We start from the raw sequence: 20,380 nt of genomic DNA on the forward strand, positions 1-20,380 counted from the left end.
CAAGGTCAGAGCTTGGGGGTGGTCTCTGTGGGGGGTGGGGGCTTGGCTTGCTCCGTTTCGGAGCAGGACCGCCCTGCCTGAGGGCCAGGGGGCCAGGCGTGCGGCCCTTGCGAAGGTAGCTCATCGAGTGCTTCACCTGTGTGGAGAGTGTCCTTCGATTGCAATGGTGCTGTTGGCTTACCTGGGTGAAAGATGGAGAAATTTGAGCAGCAGGTGTGTGCGTTTGTTTGTGTGTGTGTGTGTGTGTGTGTGTGTGTGAGAGAGAGAGAGAGAGAGAGAGAGAGAGAGAAGGAGAATGTATACGCCAGCTGAGTTGGTGCGGCCCCCAGAAAGTTGCCCAAAACAGAATGCGGCCCTCGACATCCCATTCCTGATATTATTATTATTATTATTATTATTATTATTATTACTGCTACTGCTACTACTATATGGGACACGGGTGGTGCTGTGGGTTAAACCACAGAGCCTAGGACTTGCCGATCAGAAGGTCGGCGGTTTGAATCCCCACGACGGGGTGAGCTCCCGTTGTTCGGTCCCTGCTCCTGCCAACCTAGCAGTTCAAAAGTACGTCAAAGTGCAAGTAGATAAAGTGGTACCGCTCCGGCGGGAAGGTAAACGGCGTTTCCATGCGCTGCTCTGGTTCGCCAGAAGCGGCTTAGTCCTACTGGCCACATGACCCGGAAGCTGTACACCGGCTCCCTCGGCCAGTAAAGCGAGATGAGCACCGCAACCCCAGAGTCGGCCACGACTGGACCTAATGGTCAGGGGTCCCTTTACCTTTACTGCTACTATTTCAAATCTTATTTATTGGTGTTTTCACAAAAAAGAGAGGAAAACTTCACAAATGTTAACATAAATAAATTACTTTATCCATTGGCTTCCCAACCTCTCCTCCTTTCCATACTTACCCTTCTCATGTATATTTTAAGCTATTTATCTTAACAACTAACTCCGTTGCTCATATTTCAAGTCCTGCTCAAATTTTGGCATCCCTATAGTAGTTCTTTAAATACTCAGAGACAGGTCTCCAGTCCTCAATTATGATTTTTGGGGGCATTTTGGGGGCATGTTTGCTGTTAATCTTGCCAGTTCCGTTTACTCCATTGTTCTCAAAAGCCATTTTTCTTTTGTTTTAAACCTCTCCTTTTTTCCATATTTGGGCATATTTTGTGTGTGTGTGTGTGTGTGTGTGTGTGTGTGAGAGAGAGAGAGAGAGAGAGAGAGAGAGAGAGAGAGAGAGAGAGAGAACCAACTCTTTTGGTACATCATTATCTAGAATATTATTATTATTATTATTATTATTATTATTATTATTATTATTATTACCTTGCAGGGAGTCTCAGTTTTGAACCGTTTACTTGCGGGTAAAATGTAGCTCTCTCTGCGCACGTGGTCCCAGGGGTTTCGTAGGCAGCGTTGTTCAGTGGTTAGAATAAGCAGGCTTTTGAAAGGTCCTGCCCGCCATCTTGATTCAAAATGGCACCCGAGCGTTGGCAGAAACCTGCTTCTGACCTTCGGGCGCCGTTGTGCAAATCTTGATATCATTACCCAAAATGCACTGTGAGCAAACAACTTTCTAAAATATACACATGTAGGTTTTGCTCTTTTGTTTTTAATTACCGGTGTTTGCTTGCTTTTTGTTGTTGTTGTTGAGTTGTTTAGTCGTGTCCGACTCTTCGTGACCCCCTGGACCAGAGCATGCCAGGCCCTCCTGTCTTCCACTGCCTCCCGCAGTTTGGTCAAACTCATGCTGGTCGCTTCGAGAACACTATCCAACCGTCTCGTCCTCTGTCGTCCCCTTCTCCTTGCGCCCTCCATCTTTCCCAACATCAGGGTCTTTTCCAGGGAGTCTTCTCTTCTCCTGAGGTGGCCAAAGTCTTGGAGCCTCGGCTTCAGGATCTGTCCTTCCAGTGAGCACTCAGGGCTGATTTCCTTCAGAATGGAGAGGTTTGATCTTCTTGCAGTCCATGGGACTCTCAAGAGTCTCCTCCAGCGCCAGAATTCAAAAGCATCCATTCTTCGGCCATCAGCCTTCTTTATGGTTCAGCTCTCACTTCCATACATCACTACTGGGAAAACCAGAGCTTTAACTATACGGACCTTTGTCGGCAAGGTGATGTCTCTGCTTTTTAAGATGCTGTCTAGGTTTGTCATTGCTTTTCTCCCAAAAAGCAGGCATCTTTTAATTTCGTGGCTGCTGTCACCATCTGCAGTGATCGTGGAGCCCAAGAAAGTAAAATCTCTCACTGCCTCCATTTCTTCTCCTTCTATTTGCCAGGAGGTGATGGGACCAGTGGCCATGATCTTTTATAGATATCTGTTACTAATAAGTGAGTTTGATATGCAGACTCTAAGAAACCACTGGAATGAAGAACTGGACTTTTCAATATTACCAAGACCAGAGTTTCCCAAAACTTGGGTCTCCAGCTGTTTTTGGACTACAACTCCCATCATCCCTTGGGATTGTAGTCCAAAAACAGCTGGAGGCCCAAGTTAGGGAAAACCTGAGCTACAAAGTGGGAAAGTGTTTTACTAATGGCATCGACGGCTCTTAAACCACAACTTACACAACAGAACATAATATTCAGAATCGATTGGATTCCACTTTGTTTGTAAGAAAAGGACTATCTAATTTAGCTCTTTGCTGGAGATTTAATGAGGATAATGTCTCTTTTGAACATATCTTCTTACAGTGCCCTATACTTACTAAGCTTTGGAAGAAAGCGCCGGAGTATATAAGCACAATTATGCGCAAAAAAAAAGGTTAACATTTTCAGAGGAACAAATACTTTTGAATTATATACCCATGGTATGGAAGTTGACAACTAGACAACAGAAATGGATTCTACAAACAGATTGCATGTGGACGCAGAATTTGTCCATGGGGTCACGAAGAGTCAGACATGACAAAACAACAACATTAGGACAATAATATGACTCATACGTCTAGATAATAACATATGGAAATGCAACTGCTTATAGCTTCTGTATCCTACAAGATCTTTCTTTCGCATTGTATTTTTTGCAAGTTTCCTCTCCGTCTTCCCCCCATTTCATCACTTTATTTTCTAGAACTGAAATTCTTTTAACAAAACAGTGGTAAGGATAAGAATAAAGATGGCTCAGTATCACCTTATGGTCAAGCCCATCAGTGGTAGAATTGCTCTCTTCAGAATTCTCCTGATTCGCTTGAAAATAAATACCGTATTTTTCGCTCTATAAGACGCACCAGACCACAAGACGCACCTAGTTTTTGGAGGAGGAAAACAAGAAAAAAAAGTATTCTGAATCTCAGAAGCCAGAAGAGCAAGAGGGATCGCTGCACAGTGAAAGCAGCGATCCCTCTTGCTGTTCTGGCTTCTGGGATAGCTGCGCAGCCTGCATTCGCTCCGTAAGACGCACACACATTTCCCCTTACTTTTTAGGAGGGAAAAAGTGAGTCTTATAGAGCAAAAAATATGGTAAATCCTAGCTGGCCCAAGCGCCTCTCTGGCGTTTCCCGGGAAATCCTGGGGACCCGGTTGCTATAGAAACGAAAATGTTAGACGACACACATGCACACAAGGCCCTTTGCTTGAAGTTATGGTGGACTCGGGCGCTCTCGGCTCTTGCAAAAGGTCATCTCGCTGTTTGATGAATGCAAAGAGCTATTTAATGCTTCCGAGGGGTTGGGGGGCACCGAAAAGGGGATTTTGTTTCAGCCCAGAGGCCTTTTCTCTCGCCGGGATGGGATTTTGGGAACAGGGGTAACTTTCTGCCAGAAATCGAGGACCGGAGATGGATGCCCTAGCCTGGCAGTTCCAGCACTAGAAAGCTCCATGCAAACCACTTCCAAATTGTAGGCAACCCTGTTTAGGGAAGATTTATGATGTTTTATTGTGTCTTTAAAATAGTGGTACCTTGGTTCTCAAACGCCTTGGTACTCAAAACAACTTGGAACCCAAACACTGCAAACCCGGAAGTAAGTGTTCCGGTTTGCGAACATTTTTCGGAAGCCGAACATGCTCCGTTTTGAGCGTTACACTTCCATTTTTAAGTGTTACGCTGAGGTCTGTCTTTTTTTTGCTATTTATTTTGCGTTTTTGTTTCCGTGGCTCTTTTTTGTTTTGTTTTTGTGACTGCGTTGGAACGCGGTTCAGTTACTGATTGACGGATGGATTGTGTGACTGCAGTACATTGTTTGTGGCTTTCGTTTTATGGATCAATGGCCTCGTTAGATAGTAAAATTCATATTCAATCGCTGCTTTAAGGGCTGTTTTGAAAAGTCTGGAACGGATTAATCCGTTTTGCATGACTTTCTATGGGAAAGCGCGCCTCGGTTTTGGAACGCTTTGGTTTTGGAACGGATTAAGTTTGAGAACCAAGGTACCACTGTAGTCTGTTGGAAGCCGCCCAGAGTGGCTGGGGAAAGTCAGCCAGATGGGCGGGGTATAAATTTAAAATAATAATACCCTGCCTATACCCCGCCCATCTGGCTGGGTTTCCCCAGCCACTCTGGGCGGCTTCCAACAAAACATTAAAATACAACAACCTATTAAACATTAAAAGCTTCCCTAAACAGGGCTGCCTTCAGATGTCTTCAAAAAGTTTGGTATTATTATTATTATTATTATTATTATTATTATTATTATTACTGCAGTCAGAGAGAAGCGGCTTTGAACAAGCTGAATACCTGGGATCTCCAGGCAGGAATGGGGGAAAATCTAGATAACAATGTACAAATTATAGAATTTTAGAGTTAGAAGGTACCCCCTAAGGTCCTCTATCCCAACCCCTTGAGATGCAGGAATCTCAACTAAAGCATCCATAACAGATGGCCGTCCAACGTCTGCTTAAAATCCTCCAAGGAAGGAGAGTTCACCACCTGTCGTGGGAGTCCGTTCCACTGCTGGATGGGTCTCACTGTCAGAAAGATCTTCCTGATATTTAGTTGGAATCTCCGGTCTTGCGACTTGAAGCCAACAAGCTTCAAGAAAACAAGCTTGCTCCCTCCTCCATGGGACAGCCCTTGAGATATTTGAAGATGGTTCTCATATCGCCTCTCAGTCTCCTCTTTTCCAGGCTAAACATACTCAGTTCCTTCAACCGTTCCTCATCAGGCTTATGACCCTTGATCATCCTGGTCTCCCTCCTCTGCACACCTTCCAGCTTGCCAACATCCTCCTTAAATTGTGGTGCACAGAATTGCACCTAAGAACCAACAGCCAGGCCAAGAAGGCAAATGAGCAAATTTATGAGGTCTTCTGGAGCCTGTAGTTATTCTGTTAAGTATTACTTTAAATATTGTTAATACACCACCCTCAGCCCCAGAGCGGTTCACACAATGAACACACAATAACCTCCTGGGGCTTCTGGGGCCAATTTTCAAGCGTATTTCTGCTTCATCTAGAGAGTTTGGTGTCCTCTGATTTAATTTGCTGTCGTTTTATCCTTTGGTGGGGAGTTGCTGCAGGAGCTGCTGCTGTAGCGGGCCCCCGACTTTTGAGAAGATTTTCTTGGGTTAAAAAGTAGTCTTATACGCCAGAAAATACAGTATATATCTTTTAAAATCATTTGTTGTTGTTTAGTCGTTTAGTCGTGTCCGCCTCTTCGTGACCCCCTGGACCAAGAGCACGCCAGGCCCTCCTGTCTTCCACTGCCTCCTGCAGTTTGGTCAGACTCATGCTTGTAGCTTCAAGAACACTGTCCAGCCATCTCGTCCTCTGTCATCCCCTTCTCCTTGTGCCCTCCATCTTTCCCAACATCAGGGTCTTTTCCAGGAAGTCTTCTCTTCTCATGAGGTGGCCAAAGTCTTGGAGCCTCAGCTTCAGGATCTGTCCTTCTAGTGAGCACTCAGGGCTGATTTCCTTCAGAATGGAGAGGTTGGATCTTCTTGCAGTCCATGGGACTCTCAAGAGTCTCCTCCAGCACCAGAATTCAAAAGCATCAATTCTTCGGCGATCAGCCTTCTTTATAGTCCAGCTTTCACTTCCATACATCACTACTGGGAAAACCATAGCTTTTACTATACGGACCTTAAAATCATAAAAGGTAAAGGTAAAGGTACCCCTGCCCGTACGGGCCAGTCTTGACAGACTCTAGGGTTGTGCGCCCATCTCACTTAAGAGGCCGGGGCCCAGCGCTGTCCGGAGACACTTCCGGGTCATGTGGCCAGCGTGACAAAGCTGCATCTGGTGAGCCAGCGCAGCACACGGAACGCCGTTTACCTTCCCGCTGGTAAGCGGTCCCTATTTATCTACTTGCACCCGGGGGTGCTTTCGAACTGCTAGGTTGGCAGGCGCTGGGACCGAACGACGGGAGCGCACCCCGCCGCGGGGATTCGAACCGCCGACTTTTTGATCAGCAAGCCCTAGGCGCTGAGGCTTTTACCCACAGCGCCACCCGCGTCCCTTAAAATCATAGAAAAGCCCAAAAACATTTTGGGGGGTGGGGGAAAGAGATGTTCCTCAAAAAAAACAAAACACCTCAACAACTTTGACAACAACAAAAACATGACAGCAACTTTGTCCAGGTTTTCACTAAAGGTGAGAAAAAAATCTGGCTTGCTTTGAGCAAAGATGCACACCAGGACTTCCGTGATTCATGGCTCAGTCTTGTAGTGAGTAGCCTTTGCCGAGAAGTGGAAACAGATTATAGGAAATATTTGACACATGCCGGTATAAAAACAAACCTAAAGCTGGCTGGAGTCTACATGTAGTTAGCTGCAAGTTGCACCCTTTCCCTAGCTAATTGCTTAAGCTTTTGCGAAAGCGTGGAATGTGCAGAAACATTCTAACTACTCAGTGCGGAGTGCTGTTGATAGAGAATTGTTGTTGTTGATTTATCGATTAAGAAATTTAGGTGCTTCCCTTTGGCACCGTAAACAATACAGCGTGAGTGTGTGTGTATTGTTGAAACCAAGATAAGTGCAGGATTAGCTGTTGCCTGCAATGAGTAAGTGGATCCGCCAGTTCTGGAGAGATTATCGCGGAGCTGGTTGCGTATGTGTGGGTTTTTTGGGGGTGGGAAGAGATCAGGGCATCTGGGCCTTGCTGGTGAATCAGAGATATTCAAGGAGGAACTAATCCTGACGACTGTGCTCTCTGCCCAGTGCCAGATTTACGTTTAAGATAAACAAGCTATAACGTAGGGCCCCACTCTCTTGGGGGCCCCCAAAAAAATTAAAGGGGAAAAACCACTGGATGTACATTTCCAAAATATAAGATAAAAGTACGTTTCTGAGCACAATTCAAAGTGTTGGTGCTGACCTTTAAAGCCCTAAACGGCCTCGGTCCAGTATATCTGAAGGAGCGTCTCCACCCCCATCATTCTGCCTGGATGCTGAGGTCCAGCGCTGAGGGCCTTCTGGCAGTTCCCTCATTGCGAGAAGCAAAGCTACAGGGAACCAGGCAGAGGGCCTTCTCAGTAGTGGCACCCGCCCTGTGGAACGCCCTCCCACCAGATTTCAAAGAGATAAACAACTACCTGACATTCAGAAGACATCTTAAGGCAGCCCTGTTTAGGGAAGCTTTTAATGTTCCCTAAAATATCACTGGTTTGCTCCTTTCTATATATAGGGTGCCTGCATTCTGCATGGACTGGTTGCATGGAAATATGAGCCAATGGCTTTAGATACCTATTGTTGTTGAGTCATTTAGTCGTGTCCGACTCTTCGTGACCCCCTGGACCAGAGCACGCCAAGCACTCCTGTCTTCCACTGCCTCCCGCAGTTTGGTCAAATTCATGCTGGTAGCTTTGACTACACTGTCCAACCATCTCGTCCTCTGTCGTCCCCTTCTCCTTGCGCCCTCCATCTTTCCCAGCACCAGGGTCTTTTCCAGGGAGTCTTCTCTTCTCATGAGGTGGCCAAAGTCTTGGAGCCTCAGCTACAGGATCTGTCCTTCCAGTGAGCACTCAGGGCTGATTTCCTTTCAGAATGGATAGGATTCTAACCTTTCCCAAGGGATGCGGGTGGCGCTGTGGGTTAAACCACAGAGCCTAGGACTTGCTGATCAGAAGGTCGGCGGTTCGAATCCCCGCGACGGGGTGAGCTCCCTGCTCCTGCCAACCTAGCAGTTCGAAAGCACAAAAGTGCAAGTAGATAAATAGGCACCGCTCCGGCGGGAAGGTAAACGGCGTTTCCATGCGCTGCTCTGGTTTGCCAGAAGCGGCTTAGTCCTGCTGGCCGCATGACCCGGAAGCTGTACGCCGGCTCTCTTGGCCAATAAAGCGAGATGAGCGCCGCAACTCCGGAGTCGGCCACGACTGGACCTAATGGTCAGGGGTCCCTTTACCTTTACCTAACCTTTCCCAGGATTCTAACTGAATATTATATCCAAAATCTTTAGCCCACCAACTCGATTCTAAGGCAACCTTCTACAGAAGCACTTTTTGCTCCTGGCCCCACCCTGGCCATGGGAGAGGTCCCCTATCTAAATGACCGCAGCTGGGAAGAGGATGTCGAAGGCGATGGATTTGGGGGCAGAATTTCTCTCCTGTCTCTCCCTCCTTTCAGTTCTCTCCTTTGCAAACCTCTCGTCCTTCCCAGACAGCGAGTGCGGGCAGCCTTTGCCACCCGCAGGCCCTGCGGACGAGGCTAGAATTTATAGTGCCGAGGGAGCAAAGAGGGAAGCTGGCTGGCTGCCCCACGACTCGCTCTCCTTTTCTCGGTGACAAAGAGAAGCTGAAGGGAAGGGAGGGCCAGGCCTACATCTTTGCTGCAAACAATTTCGAGCACACAGATCTGTTTCCATGCAAACGGGAAAGGTTCGGGGCAGGTTTCCCAGCCGAACATGTTTGCAAAAGAAAAATCTTTTTTAAAATGTGTGTGTGTGTAATTTCAACAAAACATTTTATCAAAAAATAAAAAGGTAAAGGGACCCCTGACCATTAGGTCCAGTTGTGACCGACTCTGGGGTTGCGGCGCCCATCTCGCTTTATTGGCCGAGGGAGCCGGCATACAGCTTCCGGGTCATGTGGCCAGCAGGACTGAGCCGCTTCTGGCGAACCAGAGCAGCGCACGGAAATGCCGTTTACCTTCCCGCCGGAGTGGTACCTATTTATCTACTTGCACTTTGAGGGGCTTTCGAACAGGGACCGAGCAACGGGAGCAGGGACCGAGCAACGGGAGCTCACCCCGTCATTGCGGGGATTCGAACCGCCAATCTTCCGACCGGCAAGTCCTAGGCTCTGTGGTTTAACCCACAGCGCCACCCACGTCCCTGTATATCCCCCTTAATCCCCCCCCGTTTTTCCTCCTCCCCACTCCCCATAACATTCCCCACCCACCCCTCCCCCTCCCTGCCTTCCCTCAGCTCCTCTCTCTGGTTTATCAACAAATGTTATTCTCTGCATGTTACGGAATTGTATAGATCCGTAATTTATCTGACTTTTGTTGTTGTTGTTTAGTCGTTTACTCGTGTCCGCCTCTTCGTGACCCCCTGGACCAGAACACGCCAGGCACTCCTGTCTTCCACTGCCTCCCGCAGTTTGGTCAAACTCATGCTGGTAGCTTCGAGAACACTGTCCCACCATCTCGTCCTCTGTCGTCCCCTTCTCCTTGTACCCTCCATCTTTCCCAACATCAGGGTCTTTTCCAGGGAGTCTTCTCTTCTCATGAGGTGGCCAAAGTACTGGAGCCTCAGCTTCACAATCTGTCCTTCCAGTGAGCACTCAGGGCTGATTCCAGCTGAACTATTTAAAATTTTTAAAAATGATGCTGTTAAGGTGCTACACTCAATATGCCAGCAAATTTGGAAAACTCAGCAGTGGCCAGAAGATTGGAGAAGATCAGTCTACATCCCAATCCCAAAGAAGGGCAGTGCCAAAGAATGCTCCAACTACCGCACAATTGCACTCATTTCACACGCTAGCAAGGTTATGCTTAAAATTCTACAAGGAAGGCTCAAGCAGTATGTGGACCGAGAACTCCCAAAAGTGCAAGCTGGATTTAGAAGAGGCAGAGGAACCAGAGACCAAATTGCAAACATGTGCTGGATTATGGAGAAAGCTAGAGAGTTCCAGAAAGACATCTACTTCTGCTTCATTGACTATGCAAAAGCCTTTGACTGTGTCGACCACAGCAAACTATGGCAAGTTCTTAAAGAAATGGGAGTGCCTGATCACCTCATCTGTCTCCTGAGAAATCTCTATGTGGGACAAGAAGCTACAGTTAGAACTGGATATGGAACAACTGATTGGTTCAAAATTGGGAAAGGAGTATGACAAGGCTGTATATTGTCTCCCTGCTTATTTAATTTATATGCAGAATACACCATGCGAAAGGCTGGGCTGGATGAATCCCAAGATGGAATTAAGATTGCCGAAAGAAATATCAACAACCTCAGATATGCAGATGACACAACCTTGATGGCAGAAAGTGAGGAGGAATTAAAGAACCTATTAATGAGGGTGAAAGAGGAGAGCGCAAAATATGGTCTGAAGCTCAACATCAAAAAAACGAAGATCATGGCCACTGGTCCCATCACCTCCTGGCAAATAGAAGGGGAAGAAATGGAGGCAGTGAGAGATTTTACTTTCTTGGGCTCCATGATCACTGCAGATGGTGACAGCAGCCACGAAATTAAAAGACGCCTGCTTCTTGGGAGAAGGGCAATGACAAGCCTAGACAGCATCTTGAGAAGTAGAGACGTCACCTTGCCAACAAAGGTCCGTATAGTTAAAGCCATGGTTTTCCCAGTAGTGATGTATGGAAGTGAGAGCTGGACCATAAAGAAGGCTGATCGCCGAAGAATTGATGCTTTTGAGTTCTGGTGCTGGAGGAGACTCTTGAGAGTCCCATGGACTGCAAGAGTCTCCTCCATTTAAACCTCTCCATTCTTAAGGAAATCAGCCCTGAGTGCTCACTGGAAGGACAGATCCTGAAGCTGAGGCTCCAAGACTTTGGCCCCCTCATGAGAAGAGAAGACTCCCTGGAAAAGACCCTGATGTTGGGAAAGATGGAGGGCACAAGGAGAAGGGGACGACAGAGGACGAGATGGTTGGACAGTGTTCTCGAAGCTACCAGCATGAGTTTGACCAAACTGCGGGAGGCAGTGGAAGACAGGAGGGCCTGGCGTGCTCTGGTCCAGGGGGTCACGAAGAGTCGGACACGACTAACCGACTCAACAACAACATTATCAATAAAAGTTTGTGAGTGTTTATTCAATACCTGCCAAGGAGTCCAGTTCATTTTGTTTTTTATTTAGGTGCTTTGTAAAGGGTTCCCATTCTTCCTTAAAATCAGTTTCTTGTCCTTATCATGTAGCTTATATATCAGTTTCGCCAATTCCGCATAGTCCATCAGTTTCTCTTGCCACAGTTCTTTGGACGGGGTTTCTTCATTCTTCCAGACTCTTGCCGCCGTTGTCGCATACGTGAAAATGTTTTTCAATTTCCTTGGCAAGTCTTTTCCTACAATCCCTAACAGAAAGGCTTCAGGTTTTTTTATGTTTGCAAAAGAAAAATCGACCCCGTTTCTGGTACTCAGAAGATGAGCCCTGTCTGTGAGGCTCACAAATTTCATTTCGCTTTAAATCTGAGTACCGCCTTTCTAGGGGACGTGGGTGGCGCTGTGGGTAAAACCTCAGCGCCTAGGACTTGCCAATCGCATGGTCGGCGGTTCGAATCCCCGCCGCGGGGTGCACTCCCATCGTTCGGTCCCAGCGCCTGCCAACCTAGCAGTTCGAAAGCACCCCTGGGTGCAAGTAGATAAATAGGGACCGCTTACTAGCGGGAAGGTAAACGGCGTTCCGTGTGCTGCGCTGGCTCGCCAGATGCAGCTTGTCACGCTGGCCACGTGACCCGGAAGTGTCTCCGGACAGCGCTGGCTCCCGGCCTATAGAGTGAGATGAGCGCACAACCCTAGAGTCTGGCAAGACTGGCCCGTACGGGCAGGGGTACCTTTACCTTTACCTTTTACCACCTTTCTAGGTTACGATATACAAGGCACTTGGCAAACTGAAAGGAACAGCAAAGATCACAACCTAATAACAACTTGGTCCAATACGAGAAAAGTCACGATCAAAACATAAGTATAAAATTAAAAACCTAGATCAACGAAAGCAATATGCAATAATCCGTTAGAATGTGATAGTAAACAATAAAACCGAACCAGCAGATAATAACTGAACAGTTTACACAACGGTTACAATAAAGAATCACTAAACTATGATCGATAAAGATAACGTCAATGCATAAAATACAGTGGTGCCTCGCAAGACGAAATTAATCCGTTCTGCGAGTCTCTTCGTCTTGTGGTTTTTTCGTCTTGCAAAGCACGGCTATTAGCGGCTTAGCGGCTATTAACGGCTTAGCGGCTTTAAGAAAAAGGAAACAAACTTGCAAGAACTCGCAAGACGTTTCATCTTGTGAAGCAAGCCCATAGGGAAATTCGTCTTGCGGAACGACTCAAAAAACGGAAAACCCTTTCGTCTAGCGAGTTTTTCGTCTTGCGAGGCATTCGTCTTGCGGGGCACCACTGTACCGCGAAACGTGCGGAAAAAACCAAACCATGCCGGAAGGATCAGATTGAGAAACAAGGACACGCAACTTGCAAATTTGTTTTTAAAGAAATATCCCTGAACTCCTGAAATTGCTGAAATGAAGGAGGCTTGTGTCCCTTAAGAAGACACAGTGACCGGCTTGATTGTTTGACATACTCATGCAAATCTGAGCAACCTTCCATTGTATTTCTGAATTTGGCATTCGTACGGAGGAGTGATTTGCAGTAAGTTGGAGAAGTGAAGATTTCAAAGGCCGCCTATTTTTTCGGTTTGTGTGGTTTTTGGATGCAAGAGAAGTCGGTTCCCCTTCAAACGTGAACTGCATACAATTTCTTTTTTAAAAAAATAAAAAATATTTATTATTTTCCATACATAAAGATAACAAAGAAGTAAAAGTTGACAATAATAAAGGAAAAAGAATGAAACAGAAAAAGAAGAAGAAGAAGAAAAAAGAATATAAAACATACAATACAACAAATCATCACTTGACTAACAATTAATTAATTAAGATCCAACATATTATTTGACTTCCTCAAACCTCTTCCATCTGAATTTCTTAGTAATTATGTATAGCAGTTTCCTATATCATTATTTCATAAACCATATCACAGCCATCATCATATTTCCTAACTTTTCTTTTCATACATTTTCTTATTTATATATTTAATCCCAAATTTAGTCCTAGGCCTAATTGAGTCTTTCAAGTGATTACAGTGGTACCTCGGGTTACATACGCTTCAGGTTACATACGCTTCAGGTTACAGACTCCGCTAACCCAGAAATAGTGCTTCAGGTTAAGAACTTTGCTTCAGGATGAGAACAGAAATCGTGCTCCGGCGGTGCGGTGGCAGCGGGAGGCCCCATTAGCTAAAGTGGTGCTTCAGGTTAAGAACAGTTTCAGGTTAAGTACGGGCCTCTGGAACGAATTAAGTACTTAACCCGAGGTACCACTGTACATATCTTTAATATTACAATATTTTTTCAAATAGTCTTTGAATTTCTTCCGGTCTTCTTGGTGTTCCTCTTCTTTCTGGTCGCAGATTCTCCCAGTGAACTGCATCCAATTTCTCTCCTTCAGCGTGATTCATTAGATGTGTGCAATGGAACTTTAGCAAGCAGGTGGTTGAGAAATGAAATTATGGGGTGCTCGTGAAATGCAAAGATTATTGTCTGCGATTAATGGAGTTAAATGTATGCCAAACAGGCACATACCTTTGGCAATTTAATGGGCTGTTCCCTAACTCATCGTGCATCACACATTGGTATCTCATAGGCCGATCAGGGTAGCCAAACCCCAACCAGGTTGCGTTGCCTTCTCTGAGACAGCACGTCCTGGTCTGACCCAAAATTGGGCACAAAATTGGGCACAATGAAAGCTCATCAGAATGGAGCCTTGGCAAGGGGTATGCAAGCACAAACGCACAAACATTTATATCAGGTCTTGGGTTCGAGTCCCACTCTGGGCAAGAGATTCCTGCATAGAAGCGGGTTAGACTAGATGACTCTTGGGGTCCCTTCCAACTCTACAGTTCTATGATATGGGCTGTCAAAGTGCTGCAAAGTGCCAAAGATTTCAGACCTTCCAAGTGTCCTTAGTTTCTAGGGACAGTCCCGGATTTACAGATAATAACAATATTTATTTACCCTGACCATCTGGCTGGGTTTCCCCAGCCACTGTGGGTGGCTCCCAACACAACATTAAAAACACGATAAAACGTCAAACATTAAAAACTTCCCTAAACAGGACTGCCTTCAGATGTCTTCTAAAAGTCAGATAGTGGTTTATTTCCTTGACATCTGATGGGAGGGCGTTCCACAGGGAGGGAGCCACCACCGGGAAGGCCCTCTGCCTGGTTCCCTGTAACCTCACTTCTCACAGGGAGGAACCGCCAGAAGGCCCTCGGAGCTGGACCTCAGTGTCTGGGCTGGACGATGGGGGTGGAGACGCTCCTTCAGGTCTACTGGACAGTTTAGGGCTTTCAAAGTCAGCACCAACACTTTGAATTGTGCTTGGAAACATACTGGGAGCCAATGTAGGTCTTTCAGGACCAGTGTTATATGGTCTCTGCGGTCACTCCCAGTCCCCAGTCTAGCTGCTACCCCGGTTTCTGATTTTATCTCAGAATGTCCCACTTTTCCTTAGGACGTCCTTATTTGCACCAGAGAATTGTTGGGAGCATGTGGAATAAAGGTAAAGGGACCCCTGACCATTAGGTCCAGTCGTGACAGACTCTGGGGTTGCGGCGCTCATCTCACTTTATTGGCCGAGGGATCCGGTATACAGCTTCCGGGTCGTGTGGCCAGCAGGACTAAGCCGCTTCTGGCGAACCAGAGCAGCGCACGGAGACGCCGTTTACCTTCCCGCTGGAGCGGTACCTATTTATCTACTTGCACTTTGACATGCTTTCGAACTGTTGGCAGGAACAGGGACCGAGCAACGGGAGCTCACCCAGTCGCGGGGATTTGAACCGCTGACCTTCTGATCGGCAAGTCCTAGGCTCTGTGGTTTAACCCACAGCGCCACCCGCTTCCATGCATGTGGAATAGGATGCCCCTATTTTCATCAGAGAAATGTTGGCAGGAATGTCTCTGCTTTTATCGGAGAAGTGTTGGAGGGGATGGAATAGGATGTCCTTATTTTCATCGGAGAAACGTCGGAGGGTGTTTTGATGGCAAGCGGGGAGAAAGGGAAGCAAGTCCTGTACGCCCATGGCCTTGCGTCAAGCGATGCTCTCTGTTGTGTTCCAAAATAACGCTGGAAATTTGGAGCAAGGCCAGATGCGATGACTCAAGGCTCGGAAATCCAACTCAAAGGGAGACATGCTGGAAACTTGATCCTTCCCCCATTCATGGAGATCAACCTTCGCTGAGCTTTCGTGGCCCTGCCACCCACCCACTCACCCTTGCTGGCTGAATCACAACCACAGGGAAAATGTCAGGAGGTTGTGACGAGAAAAGCTTTGCTTTCCCGTGGGTGTAATTCCCAAAGAACGGCGCTGCTTAAGAGGAGACTGTTCTGCATTTTTGCATTTTGTCGCTGGGCTGGGTGTTCCCTCTGAATGAAAGCCAGTCAGGTTACCATTGCCTTACATGCTTCTCCTTTCGTCTTCTTCGGCGATCCCCTGTAACCAAGTAAGATTGTCTTCCATAAACACGGTTTTAGCAATGAGTCCGTAAGTGACGGTGGAGGCCAATTTTGGTTCCACGCGTCCTTCCACAGTGGGGACAGAGGTTTCCGGGCGGGAGTTGATCCCGGTGAAGGTTTGCCAAGCGTGCCTTCCTCTTAGCACGTTTCTCCCTTGCGTCCTGAGTTCGAGTGTCTTCAAAGCCCACAACACCTTTGCTAAAGGCTGTTCTCCAACTGGAGTGCTCGCAGGCCAGTGTTCCCCAGTTGTCGGTGTTCATACAGTCATACCTCATGTTACATTTGCTTCAGGTTGAGCGTTTTCAGGTTGTGTCCCTTGGCCACCCGGAAGTATCAGAATGGGTTACTTCCGGGTTTCGCCAACGCTCAAAATGACGTCACGCGCATGCACAGAAGCGGCAAATCGTGACCCACACACGCGCAGACGCGGGTTGCGTTCTGCTCATGTTGCGAACGGGCCTCTGGAACGGATCCCGTTCGCAACCAGAGGTACCACTGTGCTACATTTTTTAAAGATTTGCCTTGAGAGAGTCTTTAAGCCTCTTTTGTTGACCGCCAGCATCACGCTTTCCATTTTTAAGTTCAGAATAGAGTAGTTGCTTTGGAAGACGATAATCAGGCATCCGCACAACATGACCAGTCTAACAAAGTTGATGTTGAAGAATCATTGCTTCGACACTGGTTATCTTTGCCTCTTCCAGTACACTGTCATTAGTTCGCCTGTCTTCCAAAGTGACGTGTAAAAATTTTCAGCGACACCGTTGATGGAATCTTTCAAGGAGTTGGAGTGGCGTTTATAACTGGTCCATGTTTCACAAGCATGCAGTAAGTTTGGTGGTGCAATAGCTTTGTAAACAAGCATTTTGGTTTCCCTGTGAATGTACGGCCAACCGCCTTTGTAGAAGCATATGTCTGTCTCCTCATTGCTGTGCTGAGAGGGATGGATCCAAATGTACTTGCTGACAAAAGAAAGCAGAATTATCCACTCCACCCATTAGGGCTGGATATTGATATATCCCACACTATTTTTCAGCCAAACCTCACCGGAACCCAGTTCCGGCACCTCTCAGGTGGGCACAGTTGCCATTCTCAAAGAACAAGGGAAGCAATCATGGTGAATTCTGGCACCTGTTTTCCCAGAAAAAGATATCGCCCAAAACTGGTTTGAAGCGTGTATCATGATATCGGTTCCATCTCTGCAAATTGTGCGCCGTTTGCAGCTCAGGAAAGCAAACTACAGCCGTACCTTGGTTCGCGAACGTAATCCGTTCCCAGAAGTCTGTTTGACTTATGAAAATGTTCGAAATCAAGGTTCGGCTTCCACTGGGCTGCAGGAAGTTCTGCCTCCCAAAAACGTTCAGAAACTGGAACACTTTTGGCGTTCGGGAGCCAAAACGTACAAGTAACAAGGCATTCAGGGACACGGGTGGCGCTGTGGCCTAGGACTTGCCAATCAAAAGGTCGGCAGTTCAAATCCCCGCGACAGGGTGAGCTCCCGTTGCTCAGTCCCAGCTCCTGCCATCCTAGCAGTTCGAAAGCATGTCAAAGTGCAAGTAGATAAATAGGTACTGCTCCGGCGGGAAGGTAAAACGGCGTTTCCGTGCGCTGCTCTGGTTTGCCAGAAGCGGCTTAGTCCTGCTGGCCACATGACCCGGAAACTGTACGCCAGCTCCCTTGGCCAGTAAAGCGAGATGAGCGCCGCAACCCCAGAGTCAGTCACGACTGGACCTAATGGTCAGGGGTCCCTTTACCTTTACTATCAACCAGTCAACACAGTTTTGCAAGGCAATTTCCCCATATACAACGGACCTTTGCATGTTACTTTTGCAGATGTTAGCATTTTAAAGCACACTGTGGTCTAAACCACTGAGCCTTGGGCTTGCCAATCAGAAGGTCAGCGGTTCGAATCCCCGCTACGGGGTGAGCTCCCGTTGTTCGGTCCCAGCTCCTGCCAACCTAGCAGTTCGAAAGCACGTAAAAGAGCAAGTAGATCAATAGGTACCGCTCCGGCGGGAAGGTAAATGGCGTTTCCGTGCGCTGCTCTGGTTCGCCAGAAGCGGCTTAGTCCTGCTGGCCACATGACCCAGAAAAACTGTCTGCGGACAAACGCCGGCTCCCTCGGCCAGTAAAGTGAGATGAGCGTCACCACCCCAAAGTCGTCCGCAACTGGACTTAACGGTCAGGGGTCCCTTTACCTTTACAGTGGTACCTCGGGTTACATATGCTTCAGGTTACATACGCTTCAGGTTACAGACTCCGCTAACTCAGAAATATTACCACAGGTTAAGAACTTTGCTTCAGGATGAGAACAGAAATCGTGCTCTGGTGGCGTGGCAGCAGCAGGAGGCCCCATTAGCTAAAGTGGTGCTTCAGGTTAAGAACAGTTTCAGGTTAAGTACAGACCTCTGGAACGAATTAAGTACTTAATCTGAGGTACCACTGTACTAACAAGGCATTCAAGAGCCAAGGTACGACTGTACGTGCAATTTTTTTTATTTTTGGTGTGGGGAGTGAAAAGATATTCAGGAGTCTTCCGGAAGCGGAAGTGAATGCAGCCGCCAGTCATCCTTTTTACCACCCCATTGATGATAAACGGAAACTTTTACCACCTCGAGGATGATAACCTGAAACAACACAATCTCCGTGTGGGCCAACTGCATATTCCTGCATTGCAGGGGGTTGGATTAAATGATCGTCAGGGTCCCTTTCAATTCTATAATTCTGTGATTCCATGATTCTTTCCCCAAGCCTTAATAGCAACCATTCTCCCAAGTTCCTCGTGAGTTGCTGCAGAGCCAAACTCCCCTGATTCTCTGCTGCAGTCTCCATATGAAATGTTTGTGGTTTGTTCCTTTGCATTCACTGCCACGTGCGTCGCCAACACGTCCTCCGTTGTCTGGAAGCCGGCTTGCATTTATAATTGCATTTAATACCAACAGGTGGGGCCGACAGAAAAGGTCTCTGCCTTAGTTTTGTTTTCAAAGGAACGGCATTCAAATTTTTACATCTCCTGTATACAGGAGCTGGGCTTGTATACAGCCTGCGGTTAATTAACGAACAAAGCTGTTTTCGCTATTTCAAATTATCAAGTGTGGTTTGGTATGGGGGGGTGAAAATAAGGAATACAGTAGCCTTTCCGCAAGGCGTTGGAAAGATAGAGAAAGATACATGTCTAAACAGAACCAGTTTATCATCCATTGAAGCTGGACTGAGGGATGCGTCTCTGAACACCAAACCTGAATTTTGCAGTTCTGGATTTCCTGATCTTGTTCCGATGCTGTTAAAAACCTCCATCGTTCCTCACCTTCTCCTGAGGGAGACCGTTCCACTAATGAATGGTTCTTACCGCCATTCTTAAATTAACAGAAAGTTCCCCCACCCCGATGTTTAGTCGGCTTCTCCTTTCTCGTAACTCGAAGCCCTTGGTTTGAGTCCTTCCTTCCAGGAGCAGGAGGGAGCGAACTTGCTCCATCTTCCCCAAATTTGGAACCCTCTCCTAACGTGTGCCAAACTGTTGCGGTTGTTTTGCAGCACCCGACCAAGTTAGCGATTGGAACTCAAGCCTCATAGCTATCACCCCAAACCCCAACCGATTCGCTCCAAAACAGGGTGTGGCAACAGTTTTGCAGCCCAAAACCAGATATACAGTGGTACCTTGGTTCTCAAACACCTTGGTTCCTGGAAATAAGTGTTCCAACATTTTATCATATGTGGTGGGAATGTAAAAAGGTGAAAAACTTCTGGGAGATGATATATAATGAGCTGAAAAAAATGTTGAAATATACATTTATTAAGAAACCAGAAGCATTTTTACTTGGCATTGTAGGAGATGGTAAAAACAGAAAGGATTATAAGTTGTTTTTATATGCAATGACGGCAACAAGAATATTATTGGCACAGAAATGGAAGCAAGAAGAATTACTGACAAAAGAAGAATGGAAGATGAAGTTAATGGACTATGCAGAATTGGATAAACTAACCGGAAGAATTCGAAACCTGCGGGACCAGAGATTCACAGAAGACTGGTGTAAATTTATGGACTATTTGAAAAGTAATTGTGATGACCAGATTACGTTTGTAGGTTTGCAAGAAGTTTTGTGAGGTAAATTATTTGAATTATTGCAAAAATGGTTAAAGAGGTGGATTGTGAGTTAAGATAATTAAAGGCAATAGGAATTTAAGAAATGCAGAAGAAATGATAAAAATGGTGGATCATCAGAGGTGTTGTTGGAAGTCCAAAAAGATTGTATAAGGTGTGAAGTTCTATGGAATGTATAATAATTGGTATGTTGAAATTAATAAAAATTATATATAAAAAAGAAAGGGAATAAGTGTTCCGGTTTTCGAACGTTTTTCGGAAACCAAACGTCCGATGCAGCTGTCGGCTATTGTTTCCGGGGCGCCTGCACCAATCAGAAGCCGTGCCTTTGTTTTCGAACATTTCGAAAGTCAAACGGACTTCTGGAACGGATTAAGTTTTTGCTATTTGTTTACCATTTTTGTTTCTGAGGCTTTTTCGGTTCATTTGTTTTCGTGGCTGTGTGGAGCCCAGTTCAGCTACTGATTGAGTGAGTGATTGTGGAAATGGATAAAAGCCCCCCATCCAAACAATGACTATCTTCAATGCAGATAAGAAAAAATAATAACTTTAATTTTTATCATCTACCATACTGTGTTATTTATTTTATAGTACAGTACATTGATTACTGCTTTCATTTTATGGATCAATGGTCTCGTTAGATAGCAAAATTCA

General features: G+C 46.4%; 1 protein-coding gene across 3 annotated transcripts in view; it reads left to right on the top strand.

Annotated features, from left to right (window-relative positions):
• The window catches only part of CERS4 (ceramide synthase 4), a 94,398-nt gene that overhangs the window by 44,469 nt on the left and 29,549 nt on the right, over positions 1 to 20,380 (top strand). The window lies entirely within an intron of this gene.

This window comes from Podarcis muralis, chromosome 18 (assembly GCF_964188315.1).
Source record: "Podarcis muralis chromosome 18, rPodMur119.hap1.1, whole genome shotgun sequence".
Lineage (NCBI taxonomy): Eukaryota > Metazoa > Chordata > Lepidosauria > Squamata > Lacertidae > Podarcis > Podarcis muralis.